Source organism: Schistocerca cancellata, unplaced genomic scaffold (genome assembly GCF_023864275.1).
Source record: "Schistocerca cancellata isolate TAMUIC-IGC-003103 unplaced genomic scaffold, iqSchCanc2.1 HiC_scaffold_515, whole genome shotgun sequence".
In the NCBI taxonomy this organism is placed as follows: domain Eukaryota; kingdom Metazoa; phylum Arthropoda; class Insecta; order Orthoptera; family Acrididae; genus Schistocerca; species Schistocerca cancellata.
Genome location: NW_026046529.1, coordinates 41,400 through 61,846, shown reverse-complemented (window position 1 = coordinate 61,846; position 20,447 = coordinate 41,400). Strand labels below are relative to the sequence as shown.

Genomic DNA, 20,447 nt, shown 5'->3' with positions numbered 1-20,447 from the left:
AGTATTCTTAAAACGGAAATTTTCGTCTTGTTGAGAATGGCGTCACTGGTTGCACCCGCATTCGCCCACGCATGTCACATGTGTGCGAAAACGTTTGCTCCTCTTTACGCAAAATCGCACGCAGCCGGTAGGATTCGAACCTACGCTCCCAGAGGGAATCTGATTTCGAGTCAGACGCCTTAACCACTCGGCCACGACTGCCGTTAGCGCGGTGTTCTCCCGACACATGCAACTGCTACCGTTTAAAACACTGTGGTGTCAGAAAACGGCGTAGCTGCATTATTTTCCGTAGCGTTTCCGCCGCTACCAGACGAATCGTTACCAAAGTATTAAAATTTCCGCCCGAACAGGGACTTGAACCCTGGACCCTTAGGTTAAAAGCCTAATGCTCTACCGACTGAGCTATCCGGGCTCACACAAGGGTGCAAAATCTCCTACGATGCACAACTATACATTGACTCATGTCCTTTACTGTTGTGCAATCGCTGCATGGGGCCGTTACTAATAAAACGTCGCCTAAATGCTGTCTACAAACTTATCGCGCTAAGCCCGTAACACACTATCGAAGACTGCTGACACACGATGCAACAACAAATTGCACCAGCTGTTACGTCTCATACGTTGGAGCAGAGAATTTACGTGTTTTGTCGACACTCACTGGGCAATTGGAAAATTCACAAGCATTTCGAATGCAATGTTTCCCACGCTTTCGCTCATTTCACGGTTCCGTTGAAGACGTTCTTCACCACCTGACACAGAAAAAGGAATGCAGTCGGTAGGATATTTTTAATTCTTTTGCTTCTAAGGGAGTTAGTTGTCTAGTAAGTTCCTCTTATGGCATGCAATAGACAACCAGAACAGCTACAGGAGAGAGTCATTTTTGTTGTCAGCGGTAGTTGCATTATCACAAACGCAGAGTAATTCCATTGGCGTCGCACCAAAACGAGTACCTGCCGAAACCCGGGATCGAACCAGGGACCTTTAGATCTTCAGTCTAACGCTCTCCCAACTGAGCTATTTCGGCTGACGTCGAAGGTTGCCATTTGCATGTGTTCGTTCACTTCTGCCTCGCTGCCAATTTCACAGTCACCTTCGTCTGATAAGACACAGGGACGCTGAAGGGCGAGCAGCCGATGCAGTGAAGTTCCACACACATTTCTTCAGCTTCCGTCATCGTAACAAGCAAACATGTCGACTCGATTCGTGTGATATTGAATTCGCTGACTTGACGTGACGCCACGCTGACGCTAGAAAACCCGTGCTATATCGATGCCAGGGGCAACTCGTGTGCAGAGAACGAGACACAAGAAGGAGTGAGCCTCTCCACCATATGAGAGGCAGTATCTAGCAGATACACACGGTAAAACATTCGACTTGCGTTAGCTCATAAATTGCTACATGTCATCGTCTGTAAGCTAAAATGGACACATCTGCACTGCCCAGTGAGGCGACACTTGTACTAACACCTGGTGGACGGCTGTGAGACGAGGAGATGAGCTGCGGCTTCTGGGCGCGACTGTAACGCTGCGCCCTCGATCAAATAACACTGCACATTGCTGGTGACCCACGTGTTTAGTAGTGACGCAACTGCTAGGATGCAGCTCAACGTCCGCCTTTTGAGAGCGAGAAAATTTTCGCAGTCGGCAGGACTCGAACCTGCGCTCCCAGAGGGAATCTGATTTCAAGTCAGACGCCTTAATCACTCGGCCACGACTGCCGGTGGCGGAAGCGACTCCCGACAAGTCAAACCGCCATCTTTAGAAGCAATCTGGTGGCAGAAAACGGCGTGGCCTCACTCTTTGCTCTAGGGTTTCCATTAGCCGTTACGAAAGTGTACTAATTTTCGCCCAGACAGGGACTTGAACCCAGGACCCTTCGGTTGAAAACCTAACGCTCTACCGACTCAGCTACGCGGGCCCACGCACGAGCATTATCGTACAGCTGCGTGGTGTGCGAGTGTTTCGCATGTCGTAATTGCTGGCTTATGGCTCCAATGGCGACTTCACCGACTTCCCACTGACGCACCGCTGACGCTAGTTTTCTGTCGTCTTAAAACGATGGACATACCTCCAAGCAGCTGCGAGATCTTAAGAAAAGAAAAAAAAAAAAAACGCTGCACTACTGCTTTTGCCGCACTCGAATGATTGAAATTGCGATTCTTAAAAAGAAAATGAAATGTTAGCTCTGTCCAACACTTTCGAGCACATCTGTGTACTCACCATCTCAGCGACGGCTTTCTGCAGTCCCAGCGTCAGTGCGAGGTGAACCGATAGGCACAGTAAGCAGCGGTCGTCGCGAAAACTCAGTATTCTTAAAACGGAAATTTTCGTCTTGTTGAGAATGGCGTCACTGGTTGCACCCGCATTCGCCCACGCATGTCACATGTGTGCGAAAACGTTTGCTCCTCTTTACGCAAAATCGCACGCAGCCGGTAGGATTCGAACCTACGCTCCCAGAGGGAATCTGATTTCGAGTCAGGCGCCTTAACCACTCGGCCACGACTGCCGTTAGCGCGGTGTTCTCCCGACACATGCAACTGCTACCGTTTAAAACACTGTGGTGTCAGAAAACGGCGTAGCTGCATTATTTTCCGTAGCGTTTCCGCCGCTACCAGACGAATCGTTACCAAAGTATTAAAATTTCCGCCCGAACAGGGACTTGAACCCTGGACCCTTAGGTTAAAAGCCTAATGCTCTACCGACTGAGCTATCCGGGCTCACACAAGGGTGCAAAATCTCCTACGATGCACAACTATACATTGACTCATGTCCTTTACTGTTGTGCAATCGCTGCATGGGGCCGTTACTAATAAAACGTCGCCTAAATGCTGTCTACAAACTTATCGCGCTAAGCCCGTAACACACTATCGAAGACTGCTGACACACGATGCAACAACAAATTGCACCAGCTGTTACGTCTCATACGTTGGAGCAGAGAATTTACGTGTTTTGTCGACACTCACTGGGCAATTGGAAAATTCACAAGCATTTCGAATGCAATGTTTCCCACGCTTTCGCTCATTTCACGGTTCCGTTGAAGACGTTCTTCACCTCCTGACACAGAAAAAGGAATGCAGTCGGTAGGATATTTTTAATTCTTTTGCTTCTAAGGGAGTTAGTTGTCTAGTAAGTTCCTCTTATGGCATGCAATAGACAACCAGAACAGCTACAGGAGAGAGTCATTTTTGTTGTCAGCGGTAGTTGCATTATCACAAACGCAGAGTAATTCCATTGGCGTCGCACCAAAACGAGTACCTGCCGAAACCCGGGATCGAACCAGGGACCTTTAGATCTTCAGTCTAACGCTCTCCCAACTGAGCTATTTCGGCTGACATCAAAGTTGCCATTTGCATGTGTTCGTTCACTTCTGCCTCGCTGCCAATTTCACAGTCACCTTCGTCTGATAAGACACAGGGACGCTGAAGGGCGAGCAGCCGATGCAGTGAAGTTCCACACACATTTCTTCAGCTTCCGTCATCGTAACAAGCAAACATGTCGACTCGATTCGTGTGATATTGAATTCGCTGACTTGACGTGACGCCACGCTGACGCTAGAAAACCCGTGCTATATCGATGCCAGGGGCAACTCGTGTGCAGAGAACGAGACACAAGAAGGAGTGAGCCTCTCCACCATATGAGAGGCAGTATCTAGCAGATACACACGGTAAAACATTCGACTTGCGTTAGCTCATAAATTGCTACATGTCATCGTCTGTAAGCTAAAATGGACACATCTGCACTGCCCAGTGAGGCGACACTTGTACTAACACCTGGTGGACGGCTGTGAGACGAGGAGATGAGCTGCGGCTTCTGGGCGCGACTGTAACGCTGCGCCCTCGATCAAATAACACTGCACATTGCTGGTGACCCACGTGTTTAGTAGTGACGCAACTGCTAGGATGCAGCTCAACGTCCGCCTTTTGAGAGCGAGAAAACTTTCGCAGTCGGCAGGACTCGAACCTGCGCTCCCAGAGGGAATCTGATTTCAAGTCAGACGCCTTAACCACTCGGCCACGACTGCCGGTGGCGGAAGCGACTCCCGACAAGTCAAACCGCCATCTTTAGAAGCAATCTGGTGGCAGAAAACGGCGTGGCCTCACTCTTTGCTCTAGGGTTTCCATTAGCCGTTACGAAAGTGTACTAATTTTCGCCCAGACAGGGACTTGAACCCAGGACCCTTCGGTTGAAAACCTAACGCTCTACCGACTCAGCTACGCGGGCCCACGCACGAGCATTATCGTACAGCTGCGTGGTGTGCGAGTGTTTCGCATGTCGTAATTGCTGGCTTATGGCTCCAATGGCGACTTCACCGACTTCCCACTGACGCACCGCTGACGCTAGTTTTCTGTCGTCTTAAAACGATGGACATACCTCCAAGCAGCTGCGAGATCTTAAGAAAAGAAAAAAAAAAAAAAACGCTGCACTACTGCTTTTGCCGCACTCGAATGATTGAAATTGCGATTCTTAAAAAGAAAATGAAATGTTAGCTCTGTCCAACACTTTCGAGCACATCTGTGTACTCACCATCTCAGCGACGGCTTTCTGCAGTCCCAGCGTCAGTGCGAGGTGAACCGATAGGCACAGTAAGCAGCGGTCGTCGCGAAAACTCAGTATTCTTAAAACGGAAATTTTCGTCTTGTTGAGAATGGCGTCACTGGTTGCACCCGCATTCGCCCACGCATGTCACATGTGTGCGAAAACGTTTGCTCCTCTTTACGCAAAATCGCACGCAGCCGGTAGGATTCGAACCTACGCTCCCAGAGGGAATCTGATTTCGAGTCAGGCGCCTTAACCACTCGGCCACGACTGCCGTTAGCGCGGTGTTCTCCCGACACATGCAACTGCTACCGTTTAAAACACTGTGGTGTCAGAAAACGGCGTAGCTGCATTATTTTCCGTAGCGTTTCCGCCGCTACCAGACGAATCGTTACCAAAGTATTAAAATTTCCGCCCGAACAGGGACTTGAACCCTGGACCCTTAGGTTAAAAGCCTAATGCTCTACCGACTGAGCTATCCGGGCTCACACAAGGGTGCAAAATCTCCTACGATGCACAACTATACATTGACTCATGTCCTTTACTGTTGTGCAATCGCTGCATGGGGCCGTTACTAATAAAACGTCGCCTAAATGCTGTCTACAAACTTATCGCGCTAAGCCCGTAACACACTATCGAAGACTGCTGACACACGATGCAACAACAAATTGCACCAGCTGTTACGTCTCATACGTTGGAGCAGAGAATTTACGTGTTTTGTCGACACTCACTGGGCAATTGGAAAATTCACAAGCATTTCGAATGCAATGTTTCCCACGCTTTCGCTCATTTCACGGTTCCGTTGAAGACGTTCTTCACCACCTGACACAGAAAAAGGAATGCAGTCGGTAGGATATTTTTAATTCTTTTGCTTCTAAGGGAGTTAGTTGTCTAGTAAGTTCCTCTTATGACATGCAATAGACAACCAGAACAGCTACAGGAGAGAGTCATTTTTGTTGTCAGCGGTAGTTGCATTATCACAAACGCAGAGTAATTCCATTGGCGTCGCACCAAAACGAGTACCTGCCGAAACCCGGGATCGAACCGGGGACCTTTAGATCTTCAGTCTAACGCTCTCCCAACTGAGCTATTTCGGCTGACGTCGAAGGTTGCCATTTGCATGTGTTCGTTCACTTCTGCCTCGCTGCCAATTTCACAGTCACCTTCGTCTGATAAGACACAGGGACGCTGAAGGGCGAGCAGCCGATGCAGTGAAGTTCCACACACATTTCTTCAGCTTCCGTCATCGTAACAAGCAAACATGTCGACTCGATTCGTGTGATATTGAATTCGCTGACTTGACGTGACGCCACGCTGACGCTAGAAAACCCGTGCTATATCGATGCCAGGGGCAACTCGTGTGCAGAGAACGAGACACAAGAAGGAGTGAGCCTCTCCACCATATGAGAGGCAGTATCTAGCAGATACACACGGTAAAACATTCGACTTGCGTTAGCTCATAAATTGCTACATGTCATCGTCTGTAAGCTAAAATGGACACATCTGCACTGCCCAGTGAGGCGACACTTGTACTAACACCTGGTGGACGGCTGTGAGACGAGGAGATGAGCTGCGGCTTCTGGGCGCGACTGTAACGCTGCGCCCTCGATCAAATAACACTGCACATTGCTGGTGACCCACGTGTTTAGTAGTGACGCAACTGCTAGGATGCAGCTCAACGTCCGCCTTTTGAGAGCGAGAAAACTTTCGCAGTCGGCAGGACTCGAACCTGCGCTCCCAGAGGGAATCTGATTTCAAGTCAGACGCCTTAACCACTCGGCCACGACTGCCGGTGGCGGAAGCGACTCCCGACAAGTCAAACCGCCATCTTTAGAAGCAATCTGGTGGCAGAAAACGGCGTGGCCTCACTCTTTGCTCTAGGGTTTCCATTAGCCGTTACGAAAGTGTACTAATTTTCGCCCAGACAGGGACTTGAACCCAGGACCCTTCGGTTGAAAACCTAACGCTCTACCGACTCAGCTACGCGGGCCCACGCACGAGCATTATCGTACAGCTGCGTGGTGTGCGAGTGTTTCGCATGTCGTAATTGCTGGCTTATGGCTCCAATGGCGACTTCACCGACTTCCCACTGACGCACCGCTGACGCTAGTTTTCTGTCGTCTTAAAACGATGGACATACCTCCAAGCAGCTGCGAGATCTTAAGAAAAGAAAAAAAAAAAAACGCTGCACTACTGCTTTTGCCGCACTCGAATGATTGAAATTGCGATTCTTAAAAAGAAAATGAAATGTTAGCTCTGTCCAACACTTTCGAGCACATCTGTGTACTCACCATCTCAGCGACGGCTTTCTGCAGTCCCAGCGTCAGTGCGAGGTGAACCGATAGGCACAGTAAGCAGCGGTCGTCGCGAAAACTCAGTATTCTTAAAACGGAAATTTTCGTCTTGTTGAGAATGGCGTCACTGGTTGCACCCGCATTCGCCCACGCATGTCACATGTGTGCGAAAACGTTTGCTCCTCTTTACGCAAAATCGCACGCAGCCGGTAGGATTCGAACCTACGCTCCCAGAGGGAATCTGATTTCGAGTCAGGCGCCTTAACCACTCGGCCACGACTGCCGTTAGCGCGGTGTTCTCCCGACACATGCAACTGCTACCGTTTAAAACACTGTGGTGTCAGAAAACGGCGTAGCTGCATTATTTTCCGTAGCGTTTCCGCCGCTACCAGACGAATCGTTACCAAAGTATTAAAATTTCCGCCCGAACAGGGACTTGAACCCTGGACCCTTAGGTTAAAAGCCTAATGCTCTACCGACTGAGCTATCCGGGCTCACACAAGGGTGCAAAATCTCCTACGATGCACAACTATACATTGACTCATGTCCTTTACTGTTGTGCAATCGCTGCATGGGGCCGTTACTAATAAAACGTCGCCTAAATGCTGTCTACAAACTTATCGCGCTAAGCCCGTAACACACTATCGAAGACTGCTGACACACGATGCAACAACAAATTGCACCAGCTGTTACGTCTCATACGTTGGAGCAGAGAATTTACGTGTTTTGTCGACACTCACTGGGCAATTGGAAAATTCACAAGCATTTCGAATGCAATGTTTCCCACGCTTTCGCTCATTTCACGGTTCCGTTGAAGACGTTCTTCACCACCTGACACAGAAAAAGGAATGCAGTCGGTAGGATATTTTTAATTCTTTTGCTTCTAAGGGAGTTAGTTGTCTAGTAAGTTCCTCTTATGACATGCAATAGACAACCAGAACAGCTACAGGAGAGAGTCATTTTTGTTGTCAGCGGTAGTTGCATTATCACAAACGCAGAGTAATTCCATTGGCGTCGCACCAAAACGAGTACCTGCCGAAACCAGGGATCGAACCGGGGACCTTTAGATCTTCAGTCTAACGCTCTCCCAACTGAGCTATTTCGGCTGACGTCGAAGGTTGCCATTTGCATGTGTTCGTTCACTTCTGCCTCGCTGCCAATTTCACAGTCACCTTCGTCTGATAAGACACAGGGACGCTGAAGGGCGAGCAGCCGATGCAGTGAAGTTCCACACACATTTCTTCAGCTTCCGTCATCGTAACAAGCAAACATGTCGACTCGATTCGTGTGATATTGAATTCGCTGACTTGACGTGACGCCACGCTGACGCTAGAAAACCCGTGCTATATCGATGCCAGGGGCAACTCGTGTGCAGAGAACGAGACACAAGAAGGAGTGAGCCTCTCCACCATATGAGAGGCAGTATCTAGCAGATACACACGGTAAAACATTCGACTTGCGTTAGCTCATAAATTGCTACATGTCATCGTCTGTAAGCTAAAATGGACACATCTGCACTGCCCAGTGAGGCGACACTTGTACTAACACCTGGTGGACGGCTGTGAGACGAGGAGATGAGCTGCGGCTTCTGGGCGCGACTGTAACGCTGCGCCCTCGATCAAATAACACTGCACATTGCTGGTGACCCACGTGTTTAGTAGTGACGCAACTGCTAGGATGCAGCTCAACGTCCGCCTTTTGAGAGCGAGAAAACTTTCGCAGTCGGCAGGACTCGAACCTGCGCTCCCAGAGGGAATCTGATTTCAAGTCAGACGCCTTAACCACTCGGCCACGACTGCCGGTGGCGGAAGCGACTCCCGACAAGTCAAACCGCCATCTTTAGAAGCAATCTGGTGGCAGAAAACGGCGTGGCCTCACTCTTTGCTCTAGGGTTTCCATTAGCCGTTACGAAAGTGTACTAATTTTCGCCCAGACAGGGACTTGAACCCAGGACCCTTCGGTTGAAAACCTAACGCTCTACCGACTCAGCTACGCGGGCCCACGCACGAGCATTATCGTACAGCTGCGTGGTGTGCGAGTGTTTCGCATGTCGTAATTGCTGGCTTATGGCTCCAATGGCGACTTCACCGACTTCCCACTGACGCACCGCTGACGCTAGTTTTCTGTCGTCTTAAAACGATGGACATACCTCCAAGCAGCTGCGAGATCTTAAGAAAAGAAAAAAAAAAAAAAACGCTGCACTACTGCTTTTGCCGCACTCGAATGATTGAAATTGCGATTCTTAAAAAGAAAATGAAATGTTAGCTCTGTCCAACACTTTCGAGCACATCTGTGTACTCACCATCTCAGCGACGGCTTTCTGCAGTCCCAGCGTCAGTGCGAGGTGAACCGATAGGCACAGTAAGCAGCGGTCGTCGCGAAAACTCAGTATTCTTAAAACGGAAATTTTCGTCTTGTTGAGAATGGCGTCACTGGTTGCACCCGCATTCGCCCACGCATGTCACATGTGTGCGAAAACGTTTGCTCCTCTTTACGCAAAATCGCACGCAGCCGGTAGGATTCGAACCTACGCTCCCAGAGGGAATCTGATTTCGAGTCAGGCGCCTTAACCACTCGGCCACGACTGCCGTTAGCGCGGTGTTCTCCCGACACATGCAACTGCTACCGTTTAAAACACTGTGGTGTCAGAAAACGGCGTAGCTGCATTATTTTCCGTAGCGTTTCCGCCGCTACCAGACGAATCGTTACCAAAGTATTAAAATTTCCGCCCGAACAGGGACTTGAACCCTGGACCCTTAGGTTAAAAGCCTAATGCTCTACCGACTGAGCTATCCGGGCTCACACAAGGGTGCAAAATCTCCTACGATGCACAACTATACATTGACTCATGTCCTTTACTGTTGTGCAATCGCTGCATGGGGCCGTTACTAATAAAACGTCGCCTAAATGCTGTCTACAAACTTATCGCGCTAAGCCCGTAACACACTATCGAAGACTGCTGACACACGATGCAACAACAAATTGCACCAGCTGTTACGTCTCATACGTTGGAGCAGAGAATTTACGTGTTTTGTCGACACTCACTGGGCAATTGGAAAATTCACAAGCATTTCGAATGCAATGTTTCCCACGCTTTCGCTCATTTCACGGTTCCGTTGAAGACGTTCTTCACCACCTGACACAGAAAAAGGAATGCAGTCGGTAGGATATTTTTAATTCTTTTGCTTCTAAGGGAGTTAGTTGTCTAGTAAGTTCCTCTTATGACATGCAATAGACAACCAGAACAGCTACAGGAGAGAGTCATTTTTGTTGTCAGCGGTAGTTGCATTATCACAAACGCAGAGTAATTCCATTGGCGTCGCACCAAAACGAGTACCTGCCGAAACCCGGGATCGAACCGGGGACCTTTAGATCTTCAGTCTAACGCTCTCCCAACTGAGCTATTTCGGCTGACGTCGAAGGTTGCCATTTGCATGTGTTCGTTCACTTCTGCCTCGCTGCCAATTTCACAGTCACCTTCGTCTGATAAGACACAGGGACGCTGAAGGGCGAGCAGCCGATGCAGTGAAGTTCCACACACATTTCTTCAGCTTCCGTCATCGTAACAAGCAAACATGTCGACTCGATTCGTGTGATATTGAATTCGCTGACTTGACGTGACGCCACGCTGACGCTAGAAAACCCGTGCTATATCGATGCCAGGGGCAACTCGTGTGCAGAGAACGAGACACAAGAAGGAGTGAGCCTCTCCACCATATGAGAGGCAGTATCTAGCAGATACACACGGTAAAACATTCGACTTGCGTTAGCTCATAAATTGCTACATGTCATCGTCTGTAAGCTAAAATGGACACATCTGCACTGCCCAGTGAGGCGACACTTGTACTAACACCTGGTGGACGGCTGTGAGACGAGGAGATGAGCTGCGGCTTCTGGGCGCGACTGTAACGCTGCGCCCTCGATCAAATAACACTGCACATTGCTGGTGACCCACGTGTTTAGTAGTGACGCAACTGCTAGGATGCAGCTCAACGTCCGCCTTTTGAGAGCGAGAAAACTTTCGCAGTCGGCAGGACTCGAACCTGCGCTCCCAGAGGGAATCTGATTTCAAGTCAGACGCCTTAACCACTCGGCCACGACTGCCGGTGGCGGAAGCGACTCCCGACAAGTCAAACCGCCATCTTTAGAAGCAATCTGGTGGCAGAAAACGGCGTGGCCTCACTCTTTGCTCTAGGGTTTCCATTAGCCGTTACGAAAGTGTACTAATTTTCGCCCAGACAGGGACTTGAACCCAGGACCCTTCGGTTGAAAACCTAACGCTCTACCGACTCAGCTACGCGGGCCCACGCACGAGCATTATCGTACAGCTGCGTGGTGTGCGAGTGTTTCGCATGTCGTAATTGCTGGCTTATGGCTCCAATGGCGACTTCACCGACTTCCCACTGACGCACCGCTGACGCTAGTTTTCTGTCGTCTTAAAACGATGGACATACCTCCAAGCAGCTGCGAGATCTTAAGAAAAGAAAAAAAAAAAAACGCTGCACTACTGCTTTTGCCGCACTCGAATGATTGAAATTGCGATTCTTAAAAAGAAAATGAAATGTTAGCTCTGTCCAACACTTTCGAGCACATCTGTGTACTCACCATCTCAGCGACGGCTTTCTGCAGTCCCAGCGTCAGTGCGAGGTGAACCGATAGGCACAGTAAGCAGCGGTCGTCGCGAAAACTCAGTATTCTTAAAACGGAAATTTTCGTCTTGTTGAGAATGGCGTCACTGGTTGCACCCGCATTCGCCCACGCATGTCACATGTGTGCGAAAACGTTTGCTCCTCTTTACGCAAAATCGCACGCAGCCGGTAGGATTCGAACCTACGCTCCCAGAGGGAATCTGATTTCGAGTCAGGCGCCTTAACCACTCGGCCACGACTGCCGTTAGCGCGGTGTTCTCCCGACACATGCAACTGCTACCGTTTAAAACACTGTGGTGTCAGAAAACGGCGTAGCTGCATTATTTTCCGTAGCGTTTCCGCCGCTACCAGACGAATCGTTACCAAAGTATTAAAATTTCCGCCCGAACAGGGACTTGAACCCTGGACCCTTAGGTTAAAAGCCTAATGCTCTACCGACTGAGCTATCCGGGCTCACACAAGGGTGCAAAATCTCCTACGATGCACAACTATACATTGACTCATGTCCTTTACTGTTGTGCAATCGCTGCATGGGGCCGTTACTAATAAAACGTCGCCTAAATGCTGTCTACAAACTTATCGCGCTAAGCCCGTAACACACTATCGAAGACTGCTGACACACGATGCAACAACAAATTGCACCAGCTGTTACGTCTCATACGTTGGAGCAGAGAATTTACGTGTTTTGTCGACACTCACTGGGCAATTGGAAAATTCACAAGCATTTCGAATGCAATGTTTCCCACGCTTTCGCTCATTTCACGGTTCCGTTGAAGACGTTCTTCACCACCTGACACAGAAAAAGGAATGCAGTCGGTAGGATATTTTTAATTCTTTTGCTTCTAAGGGAGTTAGTTGTCTAGTAAGTTCCTCTTATGACATGCAATAGACAACCAGAACAGCTACAGGAGAGAGTCATTTTTGTTGTCAGCGGTAGTTGCATTATCACAAACGCAGAGTAATTCCATTGGCGTCGCACCAAAACGAGTACCTGCCGAAACCAGGGATCGAACCGGGGACCTTTAGATCTTCAGTCTAACGCTCTCCCAACTGAGCTATTTCGGCTGACGTCGAAGGTTGCCATTTGCATGTGTTCGTTCACTTCTGCCTCGCTGCCAATTTCACAGTCACCTTCGTCTGATAAGACACAGGGACGCTGAAGGGCGAGCAGCCGATGCAGTGAAGTTCCACACACATTTCTTCAGCTTCCGTCATCGTAACAAGCAAACATGTCGACTCGATTCGTGTGATATTGAATTCGCTGACTTGACGTGACGCCACGCTGACGCTAGAAAACCCGTGCTATATCGATGCCAGGGGCAACTCGTGTGCAGAGAACGAGACACAAGAAGGAGTGAGCCTCTCCACCATATGAGAGGCAGTATCTAGCAGATACACACGGTAAAACATTCGACTTGCGTTAGCTCATAAATTGCTACATGTCATCGTCTGTAAGCTAAAATGGACACATCTGCACTGCCCAGTGAGGCGACACTTGTACTAACACCTGGTGGACGGCTGTGAGACGAGGAGATGAGCTGCGGCTTCTGGGCGCGACTGTAACGCTGCGCCCTCGATCAAATAACACTGCACATTGCTGGTGACCCACGTGTTTAGTAGTGACGCAACTGCTAGGATGCAGCTCAACGTCCGCCTTTTGAGAGCGAGAAAACTTTCGCAGTCGGCAGGACTCGAACCTGCGCTCCCAGAGGGAATCTGATTTCAAGTCAGACGCCTTAACCACTCGGCCACGACTGCCGGTGGCGGAAGCGACTCCCGACAAGTCAAACCGCCATCTTTAGAAGCAATCTGGTGGCAGAAAACGGCGTGGCCTCACTCTTTGCTCTAGGGTTTCCATTAGCCGTTACGAAAGTGTACTAATTTTCGCCCAGACAGGGACTTGAACCCAGGACCCTTCGGTTGAAAACCTAACGCTCTACCGACTCAGCTACGCGGGCCCACGCACGAGCATTATCGTACAGCTGCGTGGTGTGCGAGTGTTTCGCATGTCGTAATTGCTGGCTTATGGCTCCAATGGCGACTTCACCGACTTCCCACTGACGCACCGCTGACGCTAGTTTTCTGTCGTCTTAAAACGATGGACATACCTCCAAGCAGCTGCGAGATCTTAAGAAAAGAAAAAAAAAAAAAAACGCTGCACTACTGCTTTTGCCGCACTCGAATGATTGAAATTGCGATTCTTAAAAAGAAAATGAAATGTTAGCTCTGTCCAACACTTTCGAGCACATCTGTGTACTCACCATCTCAGCGACGGCTTTCTGCAGTCCCAGCGTCAGTGCGAGGTGAACCGATAGGCACAGTAAGCAGCGGTCGTCGCGAAAACTCAGTATTCTTAAAACGGAAATTTTCGTCTTGTTGAGAATGGCGTCACTGGTTGCACCCGCATTCGCCCACGCATGTCACATGTGTGCGAAAACGTTTGCTCCTCTTTACGCAAAATCGCACGCAGCCGGTAGGATTCGAACCTACGCTCCCAGAGGGAATCTGATTTCGAGTCAGGCGCCTTAACCACTCGGCCACGACTGCCGTTAGCGCGGTGTTCTCCCGACACATGCAACTGCTACCGTTTAAAACACTGTGGTGTCAGAAAACGGCGTAGCTGCATTATTTTCCGTAGCGTTTCCGCCGCTACCAGACGAATCGTTACCAAAGTATTAAAATTTCCGCCCGAACAGGGACTTGAACCCTGGACCCTTAGGTTAAAAGCCTAATGCTCTACCGACTGAGCTATCCGGGCTCACACAAGGGTGCAAAATCTCCTACGATGCACAACTATACATTGACTCATGTCCTTTACTGTTGTGCAATCGCTGCATGGGGCCGTTACTAATAAAACGTCGCCTAAATGCTGTCTACAAACTTATCGCGCTAAGCCCGTAACACACTATCGAAGACTGCTGACACACGATGCAACAACAAATTGCACCAGCTGTTACGTCTCATACGTTGGAGCAGAGAATTTACGTGTTTTGTCGACACTCACTGGGCAATTGGAAAATTCACAAGCATTTCGAATGCAATGTTTCCCACGCTTTCGCTCATTTCACGGTTCCGTTGAAGACGTTCTTCACCACCTGACACAGAAAAAGGAATGCAGTCGGTAGGATATTTTTAATTCTTTTGCTTCTAAGGGAGTTAGTTGTCTAGTAAGTTCCTCTTATGACATGCAATAGACAACCAGAACAGCTACAGGAGAGAGTCATTTTTGTTGTCAGCGGTAGTTGCATTATCACAAACGCAGAGTAATTCCATTGGCGTCGCACCAAAACGAGTACCTGCCGAAACCCGGGATCGAACCGGGGACCTTTAGATCTTCAGTCTAACGCTCTCCCAACTGAGCTATTTCGGCTGACGTCGAAGGTTGCCATTTGCATGTGTTCGTTCACTTCTGCCTCGCTGCCAATTTCACAGTCACCTTCGTCTGATAAGACACAGGGACGCTGAAGGGCGAGCAGCCGATGCAGTGAAGTTCCACACACATTTCTTCAGCTTCCGTCATCGTAACAAGCAAACATGTCGACTCGATTCGTGTGATATTGAATTCGCTGACTTGACGTGACGCCACGCTGACGCTAGAAAACCCGTGCTATATCGATGCCAGGGGCAACTCGTGTGCAGAGAACGAGACACAAGAAGGAGTGAGCCTCTCCACCATATGAGAGGCAGTATCTAGCAGATACACACGGTAAAACATTCGACTTGCGTTAGCTCATAAATTGCTACATGTCATCGTCTGTAAGCTAAAATGGACACATCTGCACTGCCCAGTGAGGCGACACTTGTACTAACACCTGGTGGACGGCTGTGAGACGAGGAGATGAGCTGCGGCTTCTGGGCGCGACTGTAACGCTGCGCCCTCGATCAAATAACACTGCACATTGCTGGTGACCCACGTGTTTAGTAGTGACGCAACTGCTAGGATGCAGCTCAACGTCCGCCTTTTGAGAGCGAGAAAACTTTCGCAGTCGGCAGGACTCGAACCTGCGCTCCCAGAGGGAATCTGATTTCAAGTCAGACGCCTTAACCACTCGGCCACGACTGCCGGTGGCGGAAGCGACTCCCGACAAGTCAAACCGCCATCTTTAGAAGCAATCTGGTGGCAGAAAACGGCGTGGCCTCACTCTTTGCTCTAGGGTTTCCATTAGCCGTTACGAAAGTGTACTAATTTTCGCCCAGACAGGGACTTGAACCCAGGACCCTTCGGTTGAAAACCTAACGCTCTACCGACTCAGCTACGCGGGCCCACGCACGAGCATTATCGTACAGCTGCGTGGTGTGCGAGTGTTTCGCATGTCGTAATTGCTGGCTTATGGCTCCAATGGCGACTTCACCGACTTCCCACTGACGCACCGCTGACGCTAGTTTTCTGTCGTCTTAAAACGATGGACATACCTCCAAGCAGCTGCGAGATCTTAAGAAAAGAAAAAAAAAAAAACGCTGCACTACTGCTTTTGCCGCACTCGAATGATTGAAATTGCGATTCTTAAAAAGAAAATGAAATGTTAGCTCTGTCCAACACTTTCGAGCACATCTGTGTACTCACCATCTCAGCGACGGCTTTCTGCAGTCCCAGCGTCAGTGCGAGGTGAACCGATAGGCACAGTAAGCAGCGGTCGTCGCGAAAACTCAGTATTCTTAAAACGGAAATTTTCGTCTTGTTGAGAATGGCGTCACTGGTTGCACCCGCATTCGCCCACGCATGTCACATGTGTGCGAAAACGTTTGCTCCTCTTTACGCAAAATCGCACGCAGCCGGTAGGATTCGAACCTACGCTCCCAGAGGGAATCTGATTTCGAGTCAGGCGCCTTAACCACTCGGCCACGACTGCCGTTAGCGCGGTGTTCTCCCGACACATGCAACTGCTACCGTTTAAAACACTGTGGTGTCAGAAAACGGCGTAGCTGCATTATTTTCCGTAGCGTTTCCGCCGCTACCAGACGAATCGTTACCAAAGTATTAAAATTTCCGCCCGAACAGGGACTTGAACCCTGGACCCTTAGGTTAAAAGCCTAATGCTCTACCGACTGAGCTATCCGGGCTCACACAAGGGTGCAAAATCTCCTACGATGCACAACTATACATTGACTCATGTCCTTTACTGTTGTGCAATCGCTGCATGGGGCCGTTACTAATAAAACGTCGCCTAAATGCTGTCTACAAACTTATCGCGCTAAGCCCGTAACACACTATCGAAGACTGCTGACACACGATGCAACAACAAATTGCACCAGCTGTTACGTCTCATACGTTGGAGCAGAGAATTTACGTGTTTTGTCGACACTCACTGGGCAATTGGAAAATTCACAAGCATTTCGAATGCAATGTTTCCCACGCTTTCGCTCATTTCACGGTTCCGTTGAAGACGTTCTTCACCACCTGACACAGAAAAAGGAATGCAGTCGGTAGGATATTTTTAATTCTTTTGCTTCTAAGGGAGTTAGTTGTCTAGTAAGTTCCTCTTATGACATGCAATAGACAACCAGAACAGCTACAGGAGAGAGTCATTTTTGTTGTCAGCGGTAGTTGCATTATCACAAACGCAGAGTAATTCCATTGGCGTCGCACCAAAACGAGTACCTGCCGAAACCAGGGATCGAACCGGGGACCTTTAGATCTTCAGTCTAACGCTCTCCCAACTGAGCTATTTCGGCTGACGTCGAAGGTTGCCATTTGCATGTGTTCGTTCACTTCTGCCTCGCTGCCAATTTCACAGTCACCTTCGTCTGATAAGACACAGGGACGCTGAAGGGCGAGCAGCCGATGCAGTGAAGTTCCACACACATTTCTTCAGCTTCCGTCATCGTAACAAGCAAACATGTCGACTCGATTCGTGTGATATTGAATTCGCTGACTTGACGTGACGCCACGCTGACGCTAGAAAACCCGTGCTATATCGATGCCAGGGGCAACTCGTGTGCAGAGAACGAGACACAAGAAGGAGTGAGCCTCTCCACCATATGAGAGGCAGTATCTAGCAGATACACACGGTAAAACATTCGACTTGCGTTAGCTCATAAATTGCTACATGTCATCGTCTGTAAGCTAAAATGGACACATCTGCACTGCCCAGTGAGGCGACACTTGTACTAACACCTGGTGGACGGCTGTGAGACGAGGAGATGAGCTGCGGCTTCTGGGCGCGACTGTAACGCTGCGCCCTCGATCAAATAACACTGCACATTGCTGGTGACCCACGTGTTTAGTAGTGACGCAACTGCTAGGATGCAGCTCAACGTCCGCCTTTTGAGAGCGAGAAAACTTTCGCAGTCGGCAGGACTCGAACCTGCGCTCCCAGAGGGAATCTGATTTCAAGTCAGACGCCTTAACCACTCGGCCACGACTGCCGGTGGCGGAAGCGACTCCCGACAAGTCAAACCGCCATCTTTAGAAGCAATCTGGTGGCAGAAAACGGCGTGGCCTCACTCTTTGCTCTAGGGTTTCCATTAGCCGTTACGAAAGTGTACTAATTTTCGCCCAGACAGGGACTTGAACCCAGGACCCTTCGGTTGAAAACCTAACGCTCTACCGACTCAGCTACGCGGGCCCACGCACGAGCATTATCGTACAGCTGCGTGGTGTGCGAGTGTTTCGCATGTCGTAATTGCTGGCTTATGGCTCCAATGGCGACTTCACCGACTTCCCACTGACGCACCGCTGACGCTAGTTTTCTGTCGTCTTAAAACGATGGACATACCTCCAAGCAGCTGCGAGATCTTAAGAAAAGAAAAAAAAAAAAAACGCTGCACTACTGCTTTTGCCGCACTCGAATGATTGAAATTGCGATTCTTAAAAAGAAAATGAAATGTTAGCTCTGTCCAACACTTTCGAGCACATCTGTGTACTCACCATCTCAGCGACGGCTTTCTGCAGTCCCAGCGTCAGTGCGAGGTGAACCGATAGGCACAGTAAGCAGCGGTCGTCGCGAAAACTCAGTATTCTTAAAACGGAAATTTTCGTCTTGTTGAGAATGGCGTCACTGGTTGCACCCGCATTCGCCCACGCATGTCACATGTGTGCGAAAACGTTTGCTCCTCTTTACGCAAAATCGCACGCAGCCGGTAGGATTCGAACCTACGCTCCCAGAGGGAATCTGATTTCGAGTCAGGCGCCTTAACCACTCGGCCACGACTGCCGTTAGCGCGGTGTTCTCCCGACACATGCAACTGCTACCGTTTAAAACACTGTGGTGTCAGAAAACGGCGTAGCTGCATTATTTTCCGTAGCGTTTCCGCCGCTACCAGACGAATCGTTACCAAAGTATTAAAATTTCCGCCCGAACAGGGACTTGAACCCTGGACCCTTAGGTTAAAAGCCTAATGCTCTACCGACTGAGCTATCCGGGCTCACACAAGGGTGCAAAATCTCCTACGATGCACAACTATACATTGACTCATGTCCTTTACTGTTGTGCAATCGCTGCATGGGGCCGTTACTAATAAAACGTCGCCTAAATGCTGTCTACAAACTTATCGCGCTAAGCCCGTAACACACTATCGAAGACTGCTGACACACGATGCAACAACAAATTGCACCAGCTGTTACGTCTCATACGTTGGAGCAGAGAATTTACGTGTTTTGTCGACACTCACTGGGCAATTGGAAAATTCACAAGCATTTCGAATGCAATGTTTCCCACGCTTTCGCTCATTTCACGGTTCCGTTGAAGACGTTCTTCACCACCTGACACAGAAAAAGGAATGCAGTCGGTAGGATATTTTTAATTCTTTTGCTTCTAAGGGAGTTAGTTGTCTAGTAAGTTCCTCTTATGACATGCAATAGACAACCAGAACAGCTACAGGAGAGAGTCATTTTTGTTGTCAGCGGTAGTTGCATTATCACAAACGCAGAGTAATTCCATTGGCGTCGCACCAAAACGAGTACCTGCCGAAACCAGGGATCGAACCGGGGACCTTTAGATCTTCAGTCTAACGCTCTCCCAACTGAGCTATTTCGGCTGACGTCGAAGGTTGCCATTTGCATGTGTTCGTTCACTTCTGCCTCGCTGCCAATTTCACAGTCACCTTCGTCTGATAAGACACAGGGACGCTGAAGGGCGAGCAGCCGATGCAGTGAAGTTCCACACACATTTCTTCAGCTTCCGTCATCGTAACAAGCAAACATGTCGACTCGATTCGTGTGATATTGAATTCGCTGACTTGACGTGACGCCACGCTGACGCTAGAAAACCCGTGCTATATCGATGCCAGGGGCAACTCGTGTGCAGAGAACGAGACACAAGAAGGAGTGAGCCTCTCCACCATATGAGAGGCAGTATCTAGCAGATACACACGGTAAAACATTCGACTTGCGTTAGCTCATAAATTGCTACATGTCATCGTCTGTAAGCTAAAATGGACACATCTGCACTGCCCAGTGAGGCGACACTTGTACTAACACCTGGTGGACGGCTGTGAGACGAGGAGATGAGCTGCGGCTTCTGGGCGCGACTGTAACGCTGCGCCCTCGATCAAATAACACTGCACATTGCTGGTGACCCACGTGTTTAGTAGTGACGCAACTGCTAGGATGCAGCTCAACGTCCGCCTTTTGAGAGCGAGAAAACTTTCGCAGTCGGCAGGACTCGAACCTGCGCTCCCAGAGGGAATCTGATTTCAAGTCAGACGCCTTAACCACTCGGCCACGACTGCCGGTGGCGGAAGCGACTCCCGACAAGTCAAACCGCCATCTTTAGAAGCAATCTGGTGGCAGAAAACGGCGTGGCCTCACTCTTTGCTCTAGGGTTTCCATTAGCCGTTACGAAAGTGTACTAATTTTCGCCCAGACAGGGACTTGAACCCAGGACCCTTCGGTTGAAAACCTAACGCTCTACCGACTCAGCTACGCGGGCCCACGCACGAGCATTATCGTACAGCTGCGTGGTGTGCGAGTGTTTCGCATGTCGTAATTGCTGGCTTATGGCTCCAATGGCGACTTCACCGACTTCCCA

General features: G+C 49.5%; 36 non-coding genes across 36 annotated transcripts; all 36 read right to left on the bottom strand.

Annotated features, from left to right (window-relative positions):
• Nucleotides 1–119: 119 nt before the first annotated feature.
• Nucleotides 120–201, bottom strand: Trnas-cga (transfer RNA serine (anticodon CGA)). Its single transcript has one exon. It is a non-coding gene; the product is annotated as a tRNA-Ser (tRNA).
• Nucleotides 202–339: 138 nt separating this feature from the next.
• Trnak-uuu (transfer RNA lysine (anticodon UUU)) lies at nucleotides 340–412 on the bottom strand. Its single transcript has one exon. It is a non-coding gene; the product is annotated as a tRNA-Lys (tRNA).
• A 539-nt stretch (nucleotides 413–951) lies between these two features.
• Nucleotides 952–1,024, bottom strand: Trnaf-gaa (transfer RNA phenylalanine (anticodon GAA)). The gene has a single exon. It is a non-coding gene; the product is annotated as a tRNA-Phe (tRNA).
• A 611-nt stretch (nucleotides 1,025–1,635) lies between these two features.
• On the bottom strand, nucleotides 1,636–1,717 carry Trnas-uga (transfer RNA serine (anticodon UGA)). The gene has a single exon. It is a non-coding gene; the product is annotated as a tRNA-Ser (tRNA).
• Nucleotides 1,718–2,423: 706 nt separating this feature from the next.
• Trnas-cga (transfer RNA serine (anticodon CGA)) lies at nucleotides 2,424–2,505 on the bottom strand. Its single transcript has one exon. It is a non-coding gene; the product is annotated as a tRNA-Ser (tRNA).
• Nucleotides 2,506–2,643: 138 nt separating this feature from the next.
• On the bottom strand, nucleotides 2,644–2,716 carry Trnak-uuu (transfer RNA lysine (anticodon UUU)). Its single transcript has one exon. It is a non-coding gene; the product is annotated as a tRNA-Lys (tRNA).
• A 539-nt stretch (nucleotides 2,717–3,255) lies between these two features.
• Nucleotides 3,256–3,328, bottom strand: Trnaf-gaa (transfer RNA phenylalanine (anticodon GAA)). Its single transcript has one exon. It is a non-coding gene; the product is annotated as a tRNA-Phe (tRNA).
• A 610-nt stretch (nucleotides 3,329–3,938) lies between these two features.
• Nucleotides 3,939–4,020, bottom strand: Trnas-uga (transfer RNA serine (anticodon UGA)). The gene has a single exon. It is a non-coding gene; the product is annotated as a tRNA-Ser (tRNA).
• A 707-nt stretch (nucleotides 4,021–4,727) lies between these two features.
• Nucleotides 4,728–4,809, bottom strand: Trnas-cga (transfer RNA serine (anticodon CGA)). Its single transcript has one exon. It is a non-coding gene; the product is annotated as a tRNA-Ser (tRNA).
• Nucleotides 4,810–4,947: 138 nt separating this feature from the next.
• On the bottom strand, nucleotides 4,948–5,020 carry Trnak-uuu (transfer RNA lysine (anticodon UUU)). Its single transcript has one exon. It is a non-coding gene; the product is annotated as a tRNA-Lys (tRNA).
• Nucleotides 5,021–5,559: 539 nt separating this feature from the next.
• Nucleotides 5,560–5,632, bottom strand: Trnaf-gaa (transfer RNA phenylalanine (anticodon GAA)). Its single transcript has one exon. It is a non-coding gene; the product is annotated as a tRNA-Phe (tRNA).
• Nucleotides 5,633–6,243: 611 nt separating this feature from the next.
• Trnas-uga (transfer RNA serine (anticodon UGA)) lies at nucleotides 6,244–6,325 on the bottom strand. The gene has a single exon. It is a non-coding gene; the product is annotated as a tRNA-Ser (tRNA).
• Nucleotides 6,326–7,030: 705 nt separating this feature from the next.
• Trnas-cga (transfer RNA serine (anticodon CGA)) lies at nucleotides 7,031–7,112 on the bottom strand. Its single transcript has one exon. It is a non-coding gene; the product is annotated as a tRNA-Ser (tRNA).
• Nucleotides 7,113–7,250: 138 nt separating this feature from the next.
• On the bottom strand, nucleotides 7,251–7,323 carry Trnak-uuu (transfer RNA lysine (anticodon UUU)). The gene has a single exon. It is a non-coding gene; the product is annotated as a tRNA-Lys (tRNA).
• A 539-nt stretch (nucleotides 7,324–7,862) lies between these two features.
• Nucleotides 7,863–7,935, bottom strand: Trnaf-gaa (transfer RNA phenylalanine (anticodon GAA)). The gene has a single exon. It is a non-coding gene; the product is annotated as a tRNA-Phe (tRNA).
• A 611-nt stretch (nucleotides 7,936–8,546) lies between these two features.
• On the bottom strand, nucleotides 8,547–8,628 carry Trnas-uga (transfer RNA serine (anticodon UGA)). The gene has a single exon. It is a non-coding gene; the product is annotated as a tRNA-Ser (tRNA).
• Nucleotides 8,629–9,335: 707 nt separating this feature from the next.
• Trnas-cga (transfer RNA serine (anticodon CGA)) lies at nucleotides 9,336–9,417 on the bottom strand. The gene has a single exon. It is a non-coding gene; the product is annotated as a tRNA-Ser (tRNA).
• Nucleotides 9,418–9,555: 138 nt separating this feature from the next.
• On the bottom strand, nucleotides 9,556–9,628 carry Trnak-uuu (transfer RNA lysine (anticodon UUU)). Its single transcript has one exon. It is a non-coding gene; the product is annotated as a tRNA-Lys (tRNA).
• A 539-nt stretch (nucleotides 9,629–10,167) lies between these two features.
• Trnaf-gaa (transfer RNA phenylalanine (anticodon GAA)) lies at nucleotides 10,168–10,240 on the bottom strand. The gene has a single exon. It is a non-coding gene; the product is annotated as a tRNA-Phe (tRNA).
• A 611-nt stretch (nucleotides 10,241–10,851) lies between these two features.
• On the bottom strand, nucleotides 10,852–10,933 carry Trnas-uga (transfer RNA serine (anticodon UGA)). Its single transcript has one exon. It is a non-coding gene; the product is annotated as a tRNA-Ser (tRNA).
• A 705-nt stretch (nucleotides 10,934–11,638) lies between these two features.
• On the bottom strand, nucleotides 11,639–11,720 carry Trnas-cga (transfer RNA serine (anticodon CGA)). Its single transcript has one exon. It is a non-coding gene; the product is annotated as a tRNA-Ser (tRNA).
• A 138-nt stretch (nucleotides 11,721–11,858) lies between these two features.
• Nucleotides 11,859–11,931, bottom strand: Trnak-uuu (transfer RNA lysine (anticodon UUU)). The gene has a single exon. It is a non-coding gene; the product is annotated as a tRNA-Lys (tRNA).
• Nucleotides 11,932–12,470: 539 nt separating this feature from the next.
• Nucleotides 12,471–12,543, bottom strand: Trnaf-gaa (transfer RNA phenylalanine (anticodon GAA)). The gene has a single exon. It is a non-coding gene; the product is annotated as a tRNA-Phe (tRNA).
• A 611-nt stretch (nucleotides 12,544–13,154) lies between these two features.
• Nucleotides 13,155–13,236, bottom strand: Trnas-uga (transfer RNA serine (anticodon UGA)). Its single transcript has one exon. It is a non-coding gene; the product is annotated as a tRNA-Ser (tRNA).
• Nucleotides 13,237–13,943: 707 nt separating this feature from the next.
• Trnas-cga (transfer RNA serine (anticodon CGA)) lies at nucleotides 13,944–14,025 on the bottom strand. Its single transcript has one exon. It is a non-coding gene; the product is annotated as a tRNA-Ser (tRNA).
• Nucleotides 14,026–14,163: 138 nt separating this feature from the next.
• On the bottom strand, nucleotides 14,164–14,236 carry Trnak-uuu (transfer RNA lysine (anticodon UUU)). Its single transcript has one exon. It is a non-coding gene; the product is annotated as a tRNA-Lys (tRNA).
• Nucleotides 14,237–14,775: 539 nt separating this feature from the next.
• Nucleotides 14,776–14,848, bottom strand: Trnaf-gaa (transfer RNA phenylalanine (anticodon GAA)). Its single transcript has one exon. It is a non-coding gene; the product is annotated as a tRNA-Phe (tRNA).
• A 611-nt stretch (nucleotides 14,849–15,459) lies between these two features.
• On the bottom strand, nucleotides 15,460–15,541 carry Trnas-uga (transfer RNA serine (anticodon UGA)). The gene has a single exon. It is a non-coding gene; the product is annotated as a tRNA-Ser (tRNA).
• Nucleotides 15,542–16,246: 705 nt separating this feature from the next.
• Trnas-cga (transfer RNA serine (anticodon CGA)) lies at nucleotides 16,247–16,328 on the bottom strand. The gene has a single exon. It is a non-coding gene; the product is annotated as a tRNA-Ser (tRNA).
• Nucleotides 16,329–16,466: 138 nt separating this feature from the next.
• Trnak-uuu (transfer RNA lysine (anticodon UUU)) lies at nucleotides 16,467–16,539 on the bottom strand. The gene has a single exon. It is a non-coding gene; the product is annotated as a tRNA-Lys (tRNA).
• A 539-nt stretch (nucleotides 16,540–17,078) lies between these two features.
• Trnaf-gaa (transfer RNA phenylalanine (anticodon GAA)) lies at nucleotides 17,079–17,151 on the bottom strand. Its single transcript has one exon. It is a non-coding gene; the product is annotated as a tRNA-Phe (tRNA).
• A 611-nt stretch (nucleotides 17,152–17,762) lies between these two features.
• On the bottom strand, nucleotides 17,763–17,844 carry Trnas-uga (transfer RNA serine (anticodon UGA)). Its single transcript has one exon. It is a non-coding gene; the product is annotated as a tRNA-Ser (tRNA).
• A 706-nt stretch (nucleotides 17,845–18,550) lies between these two features.
• Trnas-cga (transfer RNA serine (anticodon CGA)) lies at nucleotides 18,551–18,632 on the bottom strand. Its single transcript has one exon. It is a non-coding gene; the product is annotated as a tRNA-Ser (tRNA).
• A 138-nt stretch (nucleotides 18,633–18,770) lies between these two features.
• Nucleotides 18,771–18,843, bottom strand: Trnak-uuu (transfer RNA lysine (anticodon UUU)). Its single transcript has one exon. It is a non-coding gene; the product is annotated as a tRNA-Lys (tRNA).
• A 539-nt stretch (nucleotides 18,844–19,382) lies between these two features.
• On the bottom strand, nucleotides 19,383–19,455 carry Trnaf-gaa (transfer RNA phenylalanine (anticodon GAA)). The gene has a single exon. It is a non-coding gene; the product is annotated as a tRNA-Phe (tRNA).
• Nucleotides 19,456–20,066: 611 nt separating this feature from the next.
• On the bottom strand, nucleotides 20,067–20,148 carry Trnas-uga (transfer RNA serine (anticodon UGA)). The gene has a single exon. It is a non-coding gene; the product is annotated as a tRNA-Ser (tRNA).
• Between the last annotated feature and the right edge of the window lie 299 nt (nucleotides 20,149–20,447).